This window comes from Dendrobates tinctorius, unplaced genomic scaffold, assembly GCF_039654945.1.
Source record: "Dendrobates tinctorius isolate UK_male_01 unplaced genomic scaffold, ASM3965494v1 ptg000011l, whole genome shotgun sequence".
NCBI classification, from domain to species: domain Eukaryota; kingdom Metazoa; phylum Chordata; class Amphibia; order Anura; family Dendrobatidae; genus Dendrobates; species Dendrobates tinctorius.
Window position 1 is genome coordinate 114,091,045 of NW_027361679.1, and position 21,760 is coordinate 114,112,804.

The window sequence follows — 21,760 nt, forward strand, 5'->3', positions numbered from 1 at the left end:
ATCCCGCAATCACGGTGGCCGGTGTATGCCCGCAAAATACAGCAGAGTGGTGTAGCGTGGGGAGTGCGGTCCGCCTCAGGCGGCATGTGTGTGGGGGCGGCGCGGCAGCATGACAGTTCCTCAGTTGCTTTTAGGAAAGGCCCCAGCAGCCGTGTTGTTAAGGTAACACTATATGACAACATTACCCGTCATGCCTCGGGCGCGCGTTGATGGTATGACCCCGCTGCAGCGCTGTAGATTGGCAGTCACATGACCGTGGGATCTGCCGAGGCTCCGGCTGTCACATGCCCAAACAGCGAGCGGAGCGGCTGCACAGCATGGAGCATGTGGCCAACAGGGTGTCGCGGTCCAGCCGAGAGCAGCTGGAGGAGGCCGGGGAGAGCACACCGCTGCTGAACGGAGCCGGCAACCGGCAGGTGAGGGCGGGAAGAGGGATACTGGGAATTGGGGGGCTATGCAGATAGGTGGCCACGGCGAGGCTGTGCAGGGGAGGACATGGGGGGCTCTGTAGGTGGAGGATGTGGGGGGCTGTGCAGGGGAGGACATGGGGGGTTCTGTAGGGAGAGGACATGGGGGGGCTCTGTAGGGAGAGGACATGGGGGGCTCTGTAGGGAGAGGACATGGGGGGCTCTGTAGGGGAGGACATGGGGGGCTGTGCAGAGGAGGACATGGGGGGCTCTGTAGGGGAGGACATGGGGGGGCTGTGCAGAGGAGGACTGTTATGATTGAGTCACCGTAGGAGGCAAAAATAGAAATGCTAGCTAAGTCCAGAAAACCAGAAAAGTTGGCAGCTATCGGATTGCAGACCCCTGAACCTATCAACACAACTAGCAGTAGCCGTGGGGGGCTCCTACGATGCCCTAGGCCCCTCGATCACAGCCAGAGGACTACATAGCCTAAAGACTAGAGTTGAGCGATACCGTCCGATACTTCAAAGTATCGGATCGGAATGGATCGGCCGATCTTAAAAAAAGTATCGGTATCGCCGATTCCGATACCGGAAGTCCCATTCAAGTCTATGGGACTTCCGGTATCGGAATAAGAAAAACCCTGTTTTTCCCTTGTACAGCCTCTCTGGGGTCTGTACGGGCCTTTCGGGGGGCTGTGCCGGCCTGCCAGGGGGTCTGTGCAGGCTCCGGTGGTCTGTGCCGGCCTGCCGGGGGGCTGTGCCGGCCTGCCGGGGGGGCTGTGCAGGCTCCGGTGGGCTGTGCCGGCCTGCCGGGGGGCTGTGCAGGCTCCGGTGGGCTGTGCCGGCCTGCCGGGGGGCTGTGCCGGCCTGCCGGTGGTCTGTGCAGGCTCCGGTGGGCTGTGCCGGCCTGCCGGGGGGCTGTGCAGGCTTCGGGGGTCTGTGCAGGAATCCAATGACGGAAGGTAGGTATCCTTCCGCACTGTATTCCTCCGCCACTTAAAAAAAAAAAAAGTCCCTAGTCTCACTTTATGCCATTGCTGCGTGGGAAATTCACACACAGCAATGGCATAAAGTGAGACTAGGGACTTTTTTTTTTTTAAGTGGCGGAGGAATACAGTGCGGAAGGATACCTACCTTCCGTCATTGGATTCCTGCAGCCCGTAGAGAACGGCGGCATCAGCTGATGCTGCAGTTCTCTACCCAAGATCGTCGTGGGACACACTCGTGGAGTGCTTCGGATCGTGGGTGAGTATTTTTGTGGTTTGTTATGTTAATATTTATTCCTTTAAAAGACAATGGCTTCGGGGAACAATGTGACAAGTATTGGTAAGTATGTTACTCTATGTTATATGTACTGTATGTCTATGTATGTATTGTATGAATGTATTGTATGTAGTATGTATGTAGTATATATGTGGTATGTATGTAGCATGTAGTATGTATGTAGTATGTATGTAGCATGCATGTAGCATGCAGTATGTATGTAGCATGCATGTAGTATATATGTAGTATGTATGTGGTATGTATGTAGCATGTAGTATGTATGTAGCATGCATGTAGTATGTATGTAGTATGTATGTAGCATGCATGTAGTATGTATGTAGCATGTAGTATATATGTAGCATGTAGTATGTATGTAGCATGCATGTAGTATATATGTAGTATGTATGTAGCATGTAGTATGTATGTAGCATGCATGTAGTATGTATGTAGTATGTATGTAGTATGTATGTAGCATGCATGTAGTATGTATTTAGTATGTATGTAGCATGTAGTATGTATGTAGCATGCATGTAGTATATATGTAGTATGTATGTAGCATGTAGTATGTATGTAGCATGCATGTAGTATGTATGTAGTATGTATGTGGTATGTATGTAGCATGTAGTATGTATGTAGCATGCATGCAGTATATGTGTTATGTATGTAGCATGCATGTAGTATGTATGTAGTATGCATGTAGTATGTATGTAGTATATATGTGGTATGTATATAGCATGCAGTATGTATGTAGCATGCATGTAGTATATATGTAGTATGTATGTAGTATGTATGTAGCATGCATGTAGTATGTATGTAGTATGTATGTAGTATATATGTAGTATGTATGTAGCATGTAGTATGTATGTAGTATGTATGTAGCATGTAGTATATATGTAGTATGTATGTAGTATGTATGTAGCATGTATGTAGTATGTATGTAGCATGTAGTATGTATGTAGCATGCATGTAGTATATATGTTATGTATGTAGCATGCATGTAGTATGTATGTAGTATGTATGTAGCATGCATGTAGTATGTATGTAGTATATATGTGGTATGTATGTAGTATGTATGTAGCATGTAGTATGTATGTAGCATGCATGTAGTATGTATGTAGTATGTATGTAGCATGTAGTATGTATGTAGCATGCATGTAGTATATATGTAGTATGTATGTAGCATGTAGTATGTATGTAGCATGCATGTAGTATGTATGTAGTATGTATGTAGTATGTATGTAGCATGTAGTATGTATGTAGCATGCATGTAGTATATGTGTTATGTATGTAGCATGCATGTAGTATGTATGTAGTATGCATGTAGTATGTATGTAGTATATATGTGGTATGTATGTAGCATGCAGTATGTATGTAGCATGCATGTAGTATATATGTAGTATGTATGTAGTATGTATGTAGCATGCATGTAGTATGTATGTAGCATGCATGTAGTATGTATGTAGTATGTATGTAGTATATATGTAGTATGTATGTAGCATGTAGTATGTATGTAGTATGTATGTAGCATGTAGTATATATGTAGTATGTATGTAGTATGTATGTAGCATGTATGTAGCATGTATGTAGCATGTAGTATGTATGTAGCATGCATGTAGTATATATGTTATGTATGTAGCATGCATGTAGTATGTATGTAGTATGTATGTAGCATGCATGTAGTATGTATGTAGTATATATGTGGTATGTATGTAGTATGTATGTAGCATGCAGTATGTATGTAGCATGCATGTAGTATATATGTAGTATGTATGTAGCATGTAGTATGTATGTAGCATGCATGTAGTATGTATGTAGTATGTATGTAGTATTTTTTTTTTTTTTTTTTAACATTTAACACATTAGCCGGATGATGGGACTACTACTGTCCCATCATTGGCTAATGTGTCAATCACTGTCATGGTAGCAGGCATCGCCAGATGGGACTTATAGTCCCATCGGACGATGCTTGCACAGACCCCCGGACTTCAGCACAGCCCCCCGGCAGGCCGGCACAGCCCCCCGGCAGGCCGGTACAGACCCCCACAGGGTGCACAGACCACCGGCAGGCCGGCACAGCCCCCCGGCAGGCCGGTACAGACCCCGGGCAGTCCACACAGCCCCCCGGCAGGCCGGCACAGCCCCCCGGCAGGCCGGTACAGACCCCGGGCAGTCCACACAGCCCCCCGGCAGAGACCCCCGGAAGGCCCGAAATGACGGCGCATCATGATGCGCACACACCGCGCATCATGATGACGTCAGGCTGTCAATCAACTTTGAACTTCCGATTCCGATGCCGACTTCCGATATTGAAAAAATATCGGAAGTCTGTATCGGAATTCCGATACAGCAAGTATCGGCCGATACCCGATACTTGCGGTATCGGAATGCTCAACACTACTAAAGACAGAAAGGGAAATCTAAACTGCCCCAGAGCAGACCCCAAAGCAAAAGGCAGCCCCCCACATATAATGACGGTGAAGCAAGAAGAAAGAACAAAACACAGACAGAAAGATAGACTGAGCAAAGATGGGGCCCACGCTAGCTTAGATAGGAAAGGACAGGAAGGCTGCTGTCTGCAATCCGTGAAAAACCCTATGAAAATAAGAGCCAACCAACTGACAGTAAAAAAGGCCCTGAAGATGCTAGGCTTCAAAAAAGCTATGTCAGTACTCAGGAAAATTCTGAAGACAGAGCAACAGGCAAAAGGAGATTCAGCTCACCCCAGCAGGGAATGGCAGAATCCAGAAAAGCAAGGAAAACAAAACACTAATGCAAAAAGGCAAAGCAGAAATCTTAGCTTTAGATGAGCAGGAATCAGACTGGTTTCCTAGAAGTCCACAGAGAAATCACCCGCAGGCCAGAAGGGCGTCGGCAGCCTTATATCCAGTCATTAACTCCACTCAGCCAGTCATCATCATCAGCCCCAGGTGTTTGACAATCAGGCTCACTACCTTTCTTCACCAGAAGAGGGAGTTCCTTGGGCCTCAGTAGTGAAGGGGAAAATGAACTCACAACAGTACCTCCCCCTTGAGGAGGGGTCACCGAACCCTCAACCACGCCACCAGGGCGATCATGGTGAGCCCGATGAAAGGCACGCACCAATCTTTTGGCATGAATATCAAAGGCAGAGACCCAGGAATTATCCTCCTGACCATAACCCTTCCACTTAACCAAATACTGGAGTCTCCGTCTAGCCAGACGGGAATCCAGTACTTTCTCTACCTCATATTCCATGTTACCTTCAACCAATACAGGGTCTGGAGGTGCAACCCCCGGAACAACAGGTTCAACAAACCTCTTCAACAAAGATTTATGGAACACATTATGGATTTTAAATGTGACAGGAAGAGCCAAACGAAAAGAGACCGAATTAATAATCTCCAAAATCTTGTAAGGTCCAATAAATCTAGGCTTAAACTTAGGAGAAGCCACCTTCATAGCAATATTTTTTGATGATAACCACACCATATCACCAACCTTAAATTGGGGACCAATGGTCCTATGTCAGTTGGAAAACCGCTGGGCCTTTTCCTGGGAGAGAGATAACTTATCCACCACTTGGTCCCAGATCTGGTGCATTCTCTCCACCACAGTGTCAACCCCTGGGCAGGCAGAGGGCTCCACCTGCCCTGAAGAAAATCGAGGATGAAACCCAAAGTTACAAAAAAAAGGAGACATCAAAGTGGCAGAACTAGCTCTATTATTTAAAGCAAATTCGGCCAAGGGCAAAAATGAAACCCAATCATCCTGATCAGCAGAAATAAAACATCTCAAATATGACTCCAAGGTCTGGTTTGTTCTCTCTGTCTGCCCATTGGTCTGAGGGTGAAAAGCAGAGGAGAAGGACAACTGAATTCCGAGCTTGGAACAGAAAGTTCTCCAAAATCTAGACACAAACTGGACTCCTCTGTCAGATACAATGTTCTCAGGAATCCCGTGCAAGCGAACCACCTGTTGTAAAAACAGGGGCACCAATTCAGAGGAAGACGGCAACTTAGGGAGTGGTACAAGATGAACCATCTTAGAGAACCTATCACAAATCACCCAAATAACAGTCATCCTTTGAGAGACAGGCATATCAGAGATGAAATCCATTGAAATATGGGTCCATGGCCTCTTGGGGACAGGCAAAGGCATCAACAACCCACTAGAGCGAGAACACGATTTAGACCGGGAGCACGTCCCACAGGACTGCACAAAATTCCTGACATCACGAGACAAGGAGGGCCACCAAAAAGACCGACTCACCAGATCTCTAGTACCAAAAATACCTGGATGACCAGCCAAAGCAGAGCAATGAACTTCAGACATCACTCTCTTCTTCCACTGGTCAGGAACATACAACTTTCCACTGGGACAACGCTCAGGTTTGTCCTCCTGGAACTCTTCCAGAGCACGTCTCAAATCGGGCGAGATGGCAGAAAGAACTACCCATTCGCCTAAGATGGTAGCAGGCTTGGTCACCACAGGAGAATCAGCAAAGAAGCTCCTAGAGAGGGCGTCAGCCTTGACATTCTTAGTTCCAGGAAGAAAAGAAACCACAAAATCAAAACGTGTAAAAAACAAGGCCCACCTAGCCTGTCTAGGGTTCAAGCGCTTAGCCGACTCCAGGTAAATCAAATTCTTGTGGTCAGTGAGGACCACGACTTGATGTTTAGCTCCCTCCAACCAATGTCTCCACTCCTCAAATGCCCATTTCATGGCTAACAGTTCCCGATTCCCCACATCATAGTTACGTTCAGATGGAGAGAACTTTCGGGAAAAGAAAGCACAGGGATTCATTTTAGATGTTACAGGATCCTTTTGGGACAAAACAGCTCCTGCACCAATCTCAGAAGCATCCACCTCTACCTGGAACGGAAGTGAGACATCAGGTTGCCGCAAAACCGGGGCGGAGGTGAATCTTCGCTTCAGCTCCTGAAAGGAAGAAGCAGCCTCCAGAGACCAATTTAACACATCAGCACCCTTCTTAGTCAAATCAGTCAATGGCTTGGCAATACTAGAAAATTTTGCTATAAATTTCCGATAAAAATTAGCAAAACCCAAAAACTTCTGGAGGGCCTTCAAAGAAGTGGGCTGAACCCAATCGTAAATGGCCTGTACCTTGGCCGGGTCCATTTCAATAGTTGACGGGGACAAAATAAATCCCAAAAAAGAAATCCTCTGTACTCCAAAAAGGCATTTAGATCCTTTGACATACAGGGAATTCTCCCTCAAGATCCGGAACACAGTCCAAATATGTTCCACATGAGAATCCCAATCCTTGGAGAAGATCAAAATATCATCCAGATAGATAATCAAAAATTTATCGACAAAATCTCAGAAAATATTGTTCATGAAGCACTGGAAGACAGAAGGGGCATTAGTGAGCCCAAAAGGCATCACCAGGTACTCAAAATGTCCCTCCGGAGTATTAAACGTCGTCTTCCATTCATCCCCATGCTTAATGCGAATAAGATTATACGCCCCCCTAAGGTCAAGCTTGGTAAACCAGCAAGCACCTTTAACTCTGGAGAATAGATCAGAAATCAGGGGTAACGGATACTGATATTTAACAGTAATTTTGTTGAGAGCACGATAATCAATACAAGGTCTTAATGATCCATCCTTTTTGGCTACAAAAAAAAAACCGGCACCTAAGGGTGACGAGGATGGTCTAATATGACCCTTCTCCAACGCCTCCTTAATATAGGATTGCATAGCCTCGTGCTCGGGTACAGATAAATTGAAGAGCCGACCCTTGGGAAACTTACACCCCGGGCTCAGTTCAATAGCACAGTCATAACTCCTATGAGGAGGCAGAGACGCAGACTCATTCTCACTAAATACATCATAAAAGTCCGCCAAATAATCAGGAACATCATGCGACTGAGGAGAGGTGGAAAACACCGGAGCCTCACTAAAGGCACACCGACAACCCCAACTCACCACAGACACAGATTTCCAATCCAAAACTGGATTATGAATTTGTAACCAGGGAAACCCCAGAACAATAGTATCATGCAGATTATGTAACACCAAAAACCTGCAATTTTCTTGATGGTCTGGGGCGACCCGCATTACCACCTGGGTCCAAAACTGAGGTTTATTTTTAGCCAAAGGAGTAGCATCAATCCCCCTCAAAGGGATAGGCGTCCACAGAGGTGTCATCGGAAATCCACAACGTTTAGCAAAATCCAAGTCCATTAGGTTTAGAGCTGCTCCTGAATCCACAAAAGCCTTGGCGGAAAATGTGGACAGGGAGCAGATCAGAGTAATAGCCAGAAGAAACTTAGGTTGAACACCACCAACAGAAAACGTGTGTGCAAAGCGTTTCTCGCGTTTAGGACAGACAGAAATAATATGCGAGGCATCTCCACAGAAAAAACACAACTTATTACGCCTTCTGAACTCCTGACGCTGCTCTCTGGAAAAAACTCTATCACATTGCATAGGTTCAGACATCTGTTCAACAGGTGGCAACACCTCTCGTGCAGCTCTGCGTTCGCGTAAACGCCGATCAACCTGAATGGCTAAAGACATAGAATCGTCAAGACCAGAGGGAACAGGAAATCCCACCATAGTATCTTTTATGGCTTCTGACAACCCTTTCCGAAAGAGAGCAGCCAAGGCATTATCATTCCAGGTAGTAAGTACTGCCCACTTTCGGAATTTTTGACAGTACAATTCTGCAGAATCACGACCCTGGTTCAATGCCAGCAGGGTCTTTTCAGCCTGATCAATGGCATTAGGTTCGTCATACAACAACCCCAAGGCCTGAAAAAATGCGTTCACATTAGTCAGAATAGGATCATCTGGTTTCAAAGAAAACGCCCAATCCTGGGGATCGCCACGCAGCAAAGAGATGACAATTTTAACCTGCTGCGCGGAGCTCCCTGACGAGTTAGGCCTCTTTCACACATCAGTTTTTTGCCTTCAGGCGCGATCCGGCTTTTTTTTGTAAAACCGGATCCAGCAAAATGCAATGCCGGATCCGGTTTTTCCCCATTGACTTGCATTAGCGCCGGATCGTGCCGGATGGCATTGCGTTTCATCCGTTTTTTGCCGGATCCGGCAACTTGTCTCATTCCGGCGTCTGGAAAAAACGTCTACTGTAACGTTTTTTGTCTCTGGCGAAAAAGCCGGACGCGCCTGATTCGGCGCTTCCAGCTTTTTGCTACAATGAAAGTCTATGGGCGCCGGAATGCGCCGGATCCAGAAAAAGACGGATCCAGCCACCGGATCCGTTTTTTTTAAGTCTGCGCATGCTCAGATCCAATTGGCCAGCCTCCAGGAACAGAGACGGATCCAGCAAAAAACGGATCCGTTTCTACAGTTCTCCAAAATTTATGCCGGATCCGTTTTTTCTAAAAAAAGCCGGATCCTGCCTGACGGCAAAAAACTGATGTGTGAAAGTAGCCTTAGGCTTCAAGGCAAAAAATAATTTACAATTATTTTTGAAATTCAAAAATTTAGACCGATCCCCAAAAAATACATCAGGTGTAGGAATCTTTGGTTCAGCAGCATGTGAATGAGCAAGGTAGGCGGAAATTCCACGCACTTCCGCAGCGAGCTGCTCCACACGATCAGACAATTGCTTTATCTCCATTGAGAGAAAAAAAAATTCCCCCTACGGCCTCAGAGATATAGAGGAAAAAATATACACACTTTTTTTTTTTTTTACAATTCTTTCCTGCTATTGAGTACCCTAGAATCTGTGGTATGGCGGGTGATTCTGTTATGATTGAGTCACCGTAGGAGGCAAAAATAGAAATGCTAGCTAAGTCCAGAAAACCAGAGAAGTTGGCAGCTATCGGATTGCAGACCCCTGAACCTATCAACACAACTAGCAGTAGCCGTGAGGGGCTCCTACGATGCCCTAGGCCCCTCGATCACAGCCGGAGGACTACATAGCCTAAAGACAGAAAGGGAAATCTAAACTGCCCCAGAGCAGACCCCAAAGCAAAAGGCAGCCCCCCACATATAATGACGGTGAAGCAAGAAGAAAGAACAAAACACAGACAGAAAGATAGACTGAGCAAAGATGGGGCCCACGCTAGCTTAGATAGGAAAGGACAGGAAGGCTGCTGTCTGCAATCCGTGAAAAACCCTATGAAAATAAGAGCCAACCAACTGACAGTAAAAAAGGCCCTGAAGATGCTAGGCTTCAAAAAAGCTATGTCAGTACTCAGGAAAATTCTGAAGACAGAGCAATAGGCAAGAGGAGATTCAGCTCACCCCAGCAGGGAATGGCAGAATCCAGAAAAGCAAGGAAAACAAAACACTAATGCAAAAAGGCAAAGCAGAAATCTTAGCTTTAGATGAGCAGGAATCAGACTGGTTTCCTAGAAGTCCACAGAGAAATCACCCGCAGGCCAGAAGGGCGTCGGCAGCCTTATATCCAGTCATTAACTCCACTCAGCCAGTCATCATCATCAGCCCCAGGTGTTTGACAATCAGGCTCACTACCTTTCTTCACCAGAAGAGGGAGTTCCTCGGGCCTCAGTAGTGAAGGGGAAAATGAACTCACAACAGAGGACATAGGGGGCTCTGTAGGGGGAGGACATGGGGGGCTGTGCAGGGGAGGACATGGGGGGCTGTGCAGGGGAGGACATGGGGGGCTGTGTAGGGGAGAACATGGGGGCTCTGTAGGAGGGACATGGGGGGGCTGTGCAGGGGGGGTACATGGGGAAGCTGTGTAGGGGAGGACATGAGGGGCTGTGCTGGGGGGGTACATGGGGAGGCTGTGTAGGGGAGGACATGGGGGGCTGTGCAGGGGAGGACAAGGGGGGCTGTGCAGGGGAGGACATGGAGGGGCTGTGCAAGGGGAGAACATGAGGGCTCTGTAGGGGGTGTACTGTGGGTCTGTGCAGGGGAGGACACGTGGGTCTCACACTGTTTTATGGTGTGGCTCTCGGCAGGGCAGTGGTGGAGGTTCAGTAGGGTCATCAAGCTAATACATACATATATACTGTATATAGAGAACTGCAAGAAGATGAAAGTCTAGAAATTTAGAAATAATAACAGCAGACTAAAAATTAGATCATTGAGTGTAGTGTGGGCTCTTCGGATGCTTCCGGATTATCAACGACCAAAGGGGCGGCAAATTTTTCGACCACCCTGGGCGCCACAAACAGTTGCTACGCCACTGACTGTGCTCTGCGCCGCACATCACGTTCCACCGGAAGTGATGTGCTGTAAGCTGACCGCTGGAAATGACTGCTGACCTCATTTCCGGCGGTCAGCTCATAGCATGTCATCTCAGGAGGAGGTAATCGTTTGGGACTCCGCAGGAGGACAGAGAATCGGCGGCGGGGCATCAGCGCTCCATACAGCGCTACATTTTTTTCTGTTTATAATTATTGTTTATGAAACAGTGTGATCAGCAGTGCTAAATGGGTGCAGTTGGGGCATGGATATGGGCGTGACTACTAAAATGGGTGTGGCTAGGAGCGTGGCCTAAAATTTGCCTTCTTCAAAAGTTGGGAGGTATGGAATTGGGGAGTAGGAAAGGATACTATCAAGTACTAGTAAATAAATGGGCAGTGGGAGAGAACTCTATCAGGGACTTATAATAGATTGAGGTGTGGGGGAGGACACTATGCACAAAGTTATAATGAATTGGGGATGGAAGAGCCTGCTACCAATGATTTATAATGAATTGGGAAGTGTGGTAGAATGCTATCAGGGACTTTTAATGAATTTGGTGGTGGGAAGGATAATATACTGGGATTCATAATGAATTAGTGTGCGTGAGGAAACAAGAAATTATAATGAACTAGGTGAAAGAAGAAGACACTATGAGGGGACATAATAAATTGAGGGGAGGGATTGACACTATACAGGGACTTATAATTAATTGAGGGGAGGACACAGGACGGGAACTGGTATTGAATTAGGGAAGACAGAAAATAGACTTATAATGATTTGGGGGAGAGTCACAGTGATTGATTAATTTATATTTATTGGGCATTGGAAATTGACAGAGGCATGTTGTGATAGCAGAGCCAAGTGCAGGCCCGGATTTAGGGGGGGCCCGGGCCCTGGAACACCCACTAAGCGGGGGCCTCCCACCAATATAGGGATAAATATCTCAAAACATGCAAAATACACGTCTTTCTTTGCTGTGAACTGTTTCTAATGATAAGGAACATTTAACGAAAGAGAAACTATTGAAAGTGTATAGACCTGGCTACGATCCTACATCTCAGTGGCTGGCGCAGAGTGGCAGAGTCATTGCACCTGCGTCAGCATCCACTGATCTGGCTAGCCAAACTTCCTTAGTACCTGTACCTAATGCTTAGCTTATGGCATGCGGCAGCCTTCTCCGATCCCAACAGAAGCTTCTAGGCGCGCTGCGCTGCTATTCAGCTCTGTCGCTCCCTCGGATTAGATCAGATGAGAGTTTGTTCAGTTCAGCTACCTTCGAGGAAGGAGGCGGAGCCACAATGTCGGGCGAGAAGAGGATTCTCCACCGCGGAGCATGGCAGGACTTCACTCTGGATCTTCAGTCACTGAAGATCCAGATTGAAGTGGTTCAGTCTTCACAGTGTCGGGGTGGGTGAGTATGATCTCTGTCTGTCTGTGTGTGTGTCTGTGTATCTCTCTTGCAGCTCCTGTCCTACACAGTACCATACTGTATATACAGGTCCACACTATATCCTGCATTACAGTATAGTGCTATGCATACACTTTGTACAGCCCCTCTGTCTCTATTCTATATACAGCCAGCACAGCAACAGCCCTTGATATATACAGCCAGGTAAACAACCTCTGATATATACTGCCCGGCAGCAGCACCTCATATATATACAGCCCAGCAGCAGCTTCTAATATATACAGCCCAGCAGCAGCCCATCATATATACAGAATACAGCCCAGCAGAAGCCTCTCATACACATACAACCCAGCAAAAGCCTCTCATACATATACGGCTCAGCAGAAACCTCTCATACATATACAGCCCAGCAGCAGCCTCTGACATATAGAGCCCAGCAGCAGTCTTTGATATAGACAGCCCAAATTTCTACAATATACATACATATGAACATATTTTAATCTTTAATTCCCTTTCAGGACTTAAAGGGATGACAAGGTCATTTTGTTACTTTTAGATTACCATCATGGACAATCGTGAAGGAGATAGGCACAGACATCGCACAAGAATTTGGGAGTCTGAGGCTTCTAAAAGATGTAAGGCAAAAGAAGCAATAATGAAATCAACAGAAGAGATAGCAAAGACAAGAAAATTGGACAAGTTCTTCACTGTTCATTCAAGGCAAGTGTTGGAAAGGAGTAATAACCTTGTAGAATCTGATCAACCTGACAATGCTTCGGTGGAAATGGTTGTTGATCCTGGCAAAGAAAAGGCTGAAGTAGTAACATATACAACTGAAGAACACAAAGAAAAGGAGACTGATGGTGGCACATCTTATGAAGAAGGTGAAGCTGAGGGCCCACCAGTGGGCGATGACATTGGACTTTGGCCATCCATTATTTTGGAACAGATGTGACATTACTGGCTGAAAAGGGGTGTATCAATATTCCAGCACTGTGATGAAAGTTTGTTCATTGCATACTCGGTTCAGCAACCTAGAAAGGACCGCAATATTACAAGAATGTGCACACTTGGGCTTTTCCGTCATCAAATTCATAATGGAGAAGTCATAACGAGGAATTGGTTATGCTTCTCTCCATCTAAAGGATGCACGTACTGCTTCACGTGCAGATTGATGTGCTTTACTACAGCATCTGTGTCTTCTCAGCTTTCGTCTAATGGATTCTGTGATTAGAAACATTCACAAGAACGTATAAAAAGTCATGAGCAGTCAGCGGAACATCTGAACTCTACAATTGCTTTCAATATAAGGTTAAAAGCGATTGGGCGAATTGATACGGAGCTAACACAACAGGTCGAGGCTCAGGAGCATTTTTAGTGGTCAGTATTGAAACGAGTAGTAAATGTTATTCATTTTGTTGCCGAAAGTGACTTAGAGGAGATAACTAATTGGTTGGATCACCTAGAAATGGAAACTTTCTGGGTATTCTTGAACTCATCGCCCAGTACGATGACTTTCTAGCACAGCATATCAAAACTCAAGCCAATCGCGGAAAGGGTCATACAAACTACCTGTCATCTACAATTATGGAACAAAATTATCAATGTAATGGGCGAACAAGTCCTCAGACAAATTATTTCTTCAGTTAACAAATCAAAATACTACTCCATCTCTTTGGACTCCACACCCAATGCAGCTCACGTTGACTAACCCTTGTATTAAGGTATATGGAGAAAGATGGCCCTGTGGAACACTTTGTACCATTCATGACAAATAAAGGCCATGGCGCTCAAGACATGTTCAATGCCTTGTTGGAATTTTTTAAGAGACATGACCTAGACCTGGGAAATTGCCGCTGCAATGAGTGGCAAATACAATGGCCTGCAAGCCAAAGTGAGAGAGAAGAACAATCTTGTATCCTGGATTCCTTGTACGGCGCACTCTTTAAATCTGATTACTAAAAATGCTGTAGAAAGCTGCTCGAGTGCTGTACATTTTTTTGACTTCCTTGAAAAGCTGTTCCTCTTCTTCACAGTTTCAATGCATTGGCATCAGCTCCTGACTGAGGCTTTGAAAAATATTGACTCATCCACAGCATTGACTTTCAAACGTGTCACAACAAAGCGTTTGTCCTGAAGAGCTAACGCTACTAAGGCCCATAAGCATGACTATCAGCAGATTAAAGATGTACTTAAACAGATTGCTGATGACTTTGAAGAAAAAAGATGTGTACGGTGTGAAGCAGAAGGACTGTTAAGAAAAATGAATCAGCTTGAAATTGGTATTAACACCACCTTCTGGAATGATATCCTGCGAAGAACAGATGCTACTAGTAAAAATCTACAATACGCAAAACTCGATCTAAACACTGCTGTGGCGTCACTGACCAGCTTAAAAAACTATGTCTCATCAAAGCGTGACTCCTTCAAAATTTAAGAGAAGCAAGGTGAAGAGCTGTCTGGTTCATCTGAGTATGTTCAGATGATAACTCGACACAGGCGCCGAAACGTGTGTCTCTATCCATTGGATTATGACCATACGGAAGAAGTACAACTTAGCCCTTCTGAAAAATACAGAATAGAATCTTTCTTGCCTATAATTGATCAGTTTATCGCTTCTCTTGACCAACGTCTTCAAGCATATAAAGATATATCAAGCCAATTTAGCTTTTTTAGCCATCTGAAAGAACTGTCTTCAGACGAGCTTAAGGCCACAGTAGAGCAATTCGTCAGGTCTTATTCAGATGACTTGGACATTACATTTATTAATGAACTGTGTCAGTTTGTAACATTTGCCAATTTATTCACAGATGAGGAGCGAAAAGATGTCAGCACTGAACTTTTCATGTACATGCTTATCATGGAAAAGGTTGTGCAGGACACTTTCCCAAATATTGAGATAGCTCTAAGGATATATCTAATTTTGATGGTAACAAACTGCAGTGGTGAGCGTTCCTTCTCAAAACTCAAATTAGTTGAAAACCGATTAAGGACATCCATGAAGCAGGAACGACTTGTATATTTGGCTATCATGAGCATCGAGTCAGATATACTGCGTGAATTGGACTTTAGTGACATCATTAGTGATTTTGCAGCACAAAAATCAAGGAAAGTGCCTGGATTGTAAAAAATGAATTATTTTACCTGAATTTCTCTGCGTAAATGATTTTTCTAAATAAACTTGCGATCGTTTCATTTTGTGTTTTTGCATTAAATATTGCAACACCTTGAAAAATGGGCCTCCCTAAAAAATGGGGCCCGGGCCACCCACCTCTTAAATCCGGCCCTGGCCAAGTGTGTGAAATGTAGAGCTGAGGCCGCAGGAAGGCACCTTAATTTATTAAAGCTGAGAGTGTGGATTGCATCCTGAGTTGTTTATGTGGCTATCTGAGCCAGCCTTAAGAGTACTGTGGAGATGATGCCATAGGTGTGCTACACCCATAGGGCCGTGGGGCACTCGGTCCGGGCCAGTCAGTTCTTCAGGGGATGTCACGGCAGTGGCGACCCGGTCCGTGGCCCTGGGCGTGCAATGTAAATAAAGATGATTTTGGGGAATAAAGATGGGAAAGTTTATAGTGGATTTAACGTGACGCCACCCGTGGTGTTCGGCAAAGATAATATGGCCGACTCTGCAGTTCAGAACCACTGGGGCCGTTGGTGACGCAACAGAGTAGGTACAGCTCTCCACGGGTAGAGCTAGGCCCCAGGGCAGTTATAGTGGAAAATGTGATGGTGGTGGTTGTAGTGCAAGGCAGGTAACACTGTAAATAAATCGGAGGACACAGTGGAGTGCAGTCTTCACGCTTTTACTCACAGTTCTTCCAGTTACAATCCCCAGCCGGCCTGTTGTTTCCTCCGGGTCGGTGGTCCAGCCAGCTCTCAGGTACTTTGGGGTACACAGTACCAGAACCCCCTTCTGATAATCCTTCCCTGGGTGTCTCACTGCGATGGCTCCCGCCTCTCCTGCCCTGCACCCCACACACACTGTCCCAAGCCAGCAGCCTGGCATCCTGTCGGGCGATGCTCTCTTGGTCCCATTGATACTATCTGGCTGCCTTTTCAGCGAATGTGTGCAGATTTGACTGTCGCGCATACAGATAATATAGCCTCCGGTTTTCCAGCTGAGTCCTACAGTCTCTCCACTACCCTGGGGCCGGTCCACTACTGTGACCTGGTCCCTTCACCCAACTATAGTCGGTGTAGACTCGGGCACCACGGGTGGATTCTTCACTTCCTGTGCCCCTAGGACACCTTCTTTCTCTTCTCACTCTTCTCTAGTCTTGGGACGAGCTCCTCACTCTTCCAGTCCCCTTCACCAACTGAACACACTGCTCTCACTTTCACTCCCTTAAGCTCCTCCCCTTCTCCACTTTCTCCACTCACACCCTCTACCTAGTCCCTCCCTGGCCTGGAGACGTCTAGGGTTGGGTGCTATTTTGTGGGTACTGGATAGTGTCCCCTCCTTACCCGAGAGTGGCGTACCACACCTCTGGCTGAGGTGCAGTACCTCTGTGGTGACTGGACCGTTAGGGGCGCCACAGGTGCACACCTGGTTACTATAATATCTAATGCACACAAGAGCAAAATGGAAATAAGCTGCCTGGCACTAGAACTAGGAGAGATGAGTAACCTTTCTAGTCTTCCACAAAAGAGTCTATAAAAGTAGAGATGGGATATCTGTCATGAAATTTGTTTGAACAAAATTGGAGCATTACTGTTTTATTTAGGTATCCACATTTCCCTTTCACAAACATTCTTGCAGTCAGAAATTTGGAATTGACTTGATAGTAGAGGGGAATTTATTGAGGAAAAAAACAAACAAAGTAAGAAAATAAAGTAAGCATTGGGAAACTTTAATATGAAGGGCAGTTTCAACTCGAAAGTGACTGAATTGATTTCTTCACTAATTTGGAATTAACCAGTGAACTTAGGAGCCAGCTTTCTTACTATAATCATTATAACATATAGTATATACAGTATATGGGCCCTTTAATTACAAAACAACAAAATCAGTGAGGTAAGTGTTTGTTCCAGAACTTTCCAGCAAGGACACCTGTGCTGTGCAGCTGAGTAAACTACAAATTCCAGACACTCTAAACTATAGGAAGGAGGGAAATCGGAGTGCAGCAAAGACCAGACAGATGTTGGTGGTAGGGGACTCTATCATTAGATGGACAGACAGAGTCATCTCCCGCCGGGTGCTGGGTTCAACATATTGCGGATCAGATAGAGCGATTGCTGGGTGGGGCTGGGGAAAACTCAGCGGTCATGGTACAGATTGGTACCAATGACAAAGTTAGAGGTAAGTGGAAGGTCCTTAAGATTGATTTCAGGGAACTAGGAGAGAAGCTAAAGGCCAGGACCTCCAAGGTGGTGATTTTAGAAATTCTGCCAGTGTCGCAAGCATTACTAGATAGGCAGCGAGAGCTCAGGGAGATAAACAAGTGGCTTAGAATTTGGTGCAGGAAGGAAGGGTTTGAGTTCCTGGAGAACTGGGCCAACTTCTCTGTCAACTACAGGCTCTACAATAGGGATGGGTTGCACCTGAATGGGGAGGGTGCAGCTGTGCTTGGGGAAAAAATGGTAAGATGGATGGAGGAGCTTTTAAACTAGGATCTGGGGGGAGGGAGGGTAGTTGTTCTAATAAGGAGATAGATAGAGTAGACAGAGAGAGGGAGGCAGTAGGGGTAAATGAGGATTTAGGGGGGCTGGGATATGCAAGGAAAGCAGGGAGCTGAGTAGGAGTAATAAATGTGCTAAAAATATTAAATGTCTGCTGGCAAATGCAAGAAGTCTAGCAAACAAAATGGATGAACTGTAGACTCTTATGACAATCACAGAATACGATGTGGTGGGCATTACAGAAACCTGGCTTGACGAGAGCCATGACTGGTAACAAATGTAGAGAGTTTCACTGCATTTAGAAAGAACAGGAAAGATAAAAAAAAGGTGGAGAGGTGTGCATCTTTGTAAAATCCACATTAAAACCTGTGCTCAATGAAGACATTGTGGGGAGTTACAGCAATGTAAAATCACTATGGGTAAATGTACATGGGGATGCCAATAATGGAAAGCTGCTAATTGGAGTTTGCTACAAGCCTCCTAATATAGCTGAGCAGGTAGAGAATGAAATGCTGCAGTAAATTAAAAAGGCAGCAAACGGTAGTAGGGTTCTTATGATGTCTTATAATGGAGGATTTTAACTATCCAGACATTCAATGGGACATAGAATCTTCTTGTTGTGCTAAAAGCTAAAATTTCTTATCCACAGTTCAGGACAATTACCTCTCTCAGCTGGTAGATGAACCAACCAGGGGAGGCAATCTGCTGAATCTGGTTCTGTCAAATAGACCAGAAACAATTTCAGATCTACTGGTCAGGGAGCATTTGAGATACAGTGACCATAACATGGTAAGTTTCAATGTAATTTTCAATCCAACATTCAAAAGGGGAAATGCCAAAACCTGGAACTTTAAGAAAGCTGATTTTAACAAATTAAGGGAAGAGCTTAATCGTATAGACTGGGACAACGTCATAGTAACTGGAGATACCGAACGTAAATGGGGGTTTTTAAAGAAATACTGCTAGAATCCTGCAAAAAACGTATGCCCTCGGTAATAAAATGTCAAAGAATAAAAAGAAACCATTATGGATGAAAAAGGACAGTACAAATCAATAAATATACTTGAAAAAGAAAAAGGACAGTACAAAGTTTAATAAGACAAAGACAAAGGGCATTCAAAATCTTGAAAGCTGAGAATACTGAAACAGCATTTCAGGAGTATAAAGATCTAATTAAGAAATGTAGAAAAGAAAATCAAGCTGGCAAAGTTATCTACTGAGAAACAAATTGCCAACGACATTAAACTAAGTCCCCAAATTTTTTATAAATGCATCAATGCCAAAAAGAAAAAATAGATGGTTTCAGCCCTTAAAAGATGACAATAACAAGATAATCACAGAGGACAAATAAAAGGTTGAGATATTAAACAGGCACTTTTCATCCGTGTTCACCAATGAACTGTTTGTTACAGGGATCATTCAACAATGCCAAAAATCAAAATTTACAACCTGATATAACTAGTTTAACACAAAAAGAAGTGCATTTACGTCTGAGCAATTTAAACATTAACAAATCCCACGGCCCAGATGGCATTCATTCACGGATACTGAGGGAATTGAGCTCAATAATTGACAGACCACTCTATCTCATATTCTTAGACTTTCTTGTAACAGGGATGGTGCCATAGGATTGGAGGATGGCTCACGTGGTGCCAATATTTAAGAGAGGTAAGAAGGTGGATACAGGCAATTACCCTCCGGTAAGCCTGACATCAATAGAGTGCAACATTTTTAAGAGCATTAAAAGAGATGACCTGCAGAAATATATTGTAGATAATATAACTGACAACCAGCACGGATACTTGAAGAATAAGTCGAGTCTAACTAAAATGTTGGGTTTCTATGAGGAGGTGAGGGCAAATCTGGATGTAGGAAATGCAGCTGATGTGATTTTTGTAAATGTACAGGTAAATCAAAATTAATATTCCATGGAGATCTGGATTTGGAATGATACTCAAAATCAAAGTGGAAAATCAAATTACAGGCTTATCCATCTTCAGTGGAAATGCCTCAAGACAAGGAAATGATGCTCAGTAGTGTGTGTGGCCTCCACATGCCCGTACGACCTCCTTTCAATGCCTGGGCATGGTCCTGATGAGGCAGCGGATGTTCTCCTGAGGGATCTCCTCTCAGACCTGGATTAAAGCAACAGACAACTCCTGACAATCTGTGGTGCACAGTACAGTGACGTTGGTGGATGGAACGAGTCAAGATGTCCCAGATGTGCTCGATTGGATTCAGGTCTGGGGAAAGGGCAGACCACTCCATAGCATCAATGCTTTCATAATCTAGGAACTGCTGACACACTTCAGCCACATGAGGTTTAGCATTGTCATGCATCAGAAGGAACCCAGAACCCAGTGCACCTGCATGTGGTTTCAAAATGGGTCTGAGGATCTCATGCTGGTACCTAGTGCAGCCAGGGTACCTCTGGTTAGCACATGGAGGGCTGTGGTGCCCTTCAAAGAAATGCCTCCTCACACCATTACTGACGCACTGCCAAACCAGTCATGCTGGAGGATGTTGCAGGCAGCAGAACATTCTCCGCGGTGTCTCCAGACTCTGTCATGTCTATCACAAGTGCTCAGTGTGAACCTGCTCTCATCTGTGAAGAGCACAGGGCGTCAATATCAAATCTGCCAAACACTGTGTTCTCTGGCAAATGCCAATCATCCTGCACGGTGTTGGGCTGTGAGCACAACCCCCAGCTGTGGACGTCGGGCACTCAGACCATACTCATGGAGTCGGTTTCTAAACGTTTGTGCAGACACATGTACATTTGTGGCCTGCTGGAGGTCATTTTGCAGGGCTCTGGCAGTGCTCCTCCTGTTCCTTTTTGCTCAAAGGCTCAAGTAGCAGTCCTGCTGCTGGGTTGTAGCCCTCCTACGGCCCCGCCATGTCTCCTGGTGTATTGGCCTGTCTCCTGGTAGCGCCTCCAGCTTCTGGACACTACACTGACAGACACAGCAAAACTTGCCACAGCTCGCATTGATGTGCCATACTGGTGAGCTGCACTACCTGAGCCACTTGTGTGGGTTGTACAGTCCGTCTCATGCTACCACGAGTGTGAAAGCACAACCAACATTCAAAAGTGACCAAAACATCAGCCAGAAAGCATTGGTACTGAGATGTGGTCTGTGGTCCCCACCTGCAGAACCACTCCTTTATTGAGTGTGTCTTGATAATTGCCAACAATTTCCATCTATTTTCTATTCCACTTGAACAACAGCATGTGAAATTGATTGTCAATCAGTGTTGCTTCCTAAGTGGAGAGTGATTTCACAGAAGTTTTATTCACTTGGAGTTATATTCTGTTTTTTGTGTTCCCTTTATTTTTTTGAGCAGTGTATTAAAATATGCGGCCCCACTTTTAACTTTTGCTAGGGCCCCGTTTTGACAAAAACCAACTCTTGCCCCATGTACAATAAAAACACCATATATTCACCTCCTGGAGCATTCCTGCAAGTCTGTGCAGTGTCATTTATTCATTCATGTGACATTTATTTTACAAGTACACTGTTTCATTTATATAAGGGTTATCCGAGAAGGGGAATCCCCTTTAAAAAATACATCTCAAACCCTCTAAGGGTATGTGCCCATAATCAGGTTTAGCAGAGTTGTCGACGCAGCAAACTTGTGCTGCGTTCAAAATGCAGCGTTGTACAGTATAAGCACAGAGGATGGGATTTATAGAAATCCCATGCCCACCGTTCTTCAATTTGACGCTAGAATATCAAACAGGAAGGACGTGATAAAAAATACATATAAATTCCCTAAAATTAAATATATTAGTAATAAATTATAATAAAGGGGACAAATATATATAGGGTTATGTATAAAAATCCACGGCCAACCAAAAAGATAGAGGAGTGGATACCACTCAAAAATTAGTAGTCCTAAAAACTGGGAGATAGTTTAAGAAAAAACTG

At 45.0% G+C, this 21,760-nt stretch overlaps 1 protein-coding gene across 1 annotated transcript in view; it reads right to left on the reverse strand.

Annotated features, from left to right (window-relative positions):
- The window catches only part of GIPC3 (GIPC PDZ domain containing family member 3), a 181,079-nt gene that overhangs the window by 137,472 nt on the left and 21,847 nt on the right, over window positions 1-21,760 (reverse strand). The window lies entirely within an intron of this gene.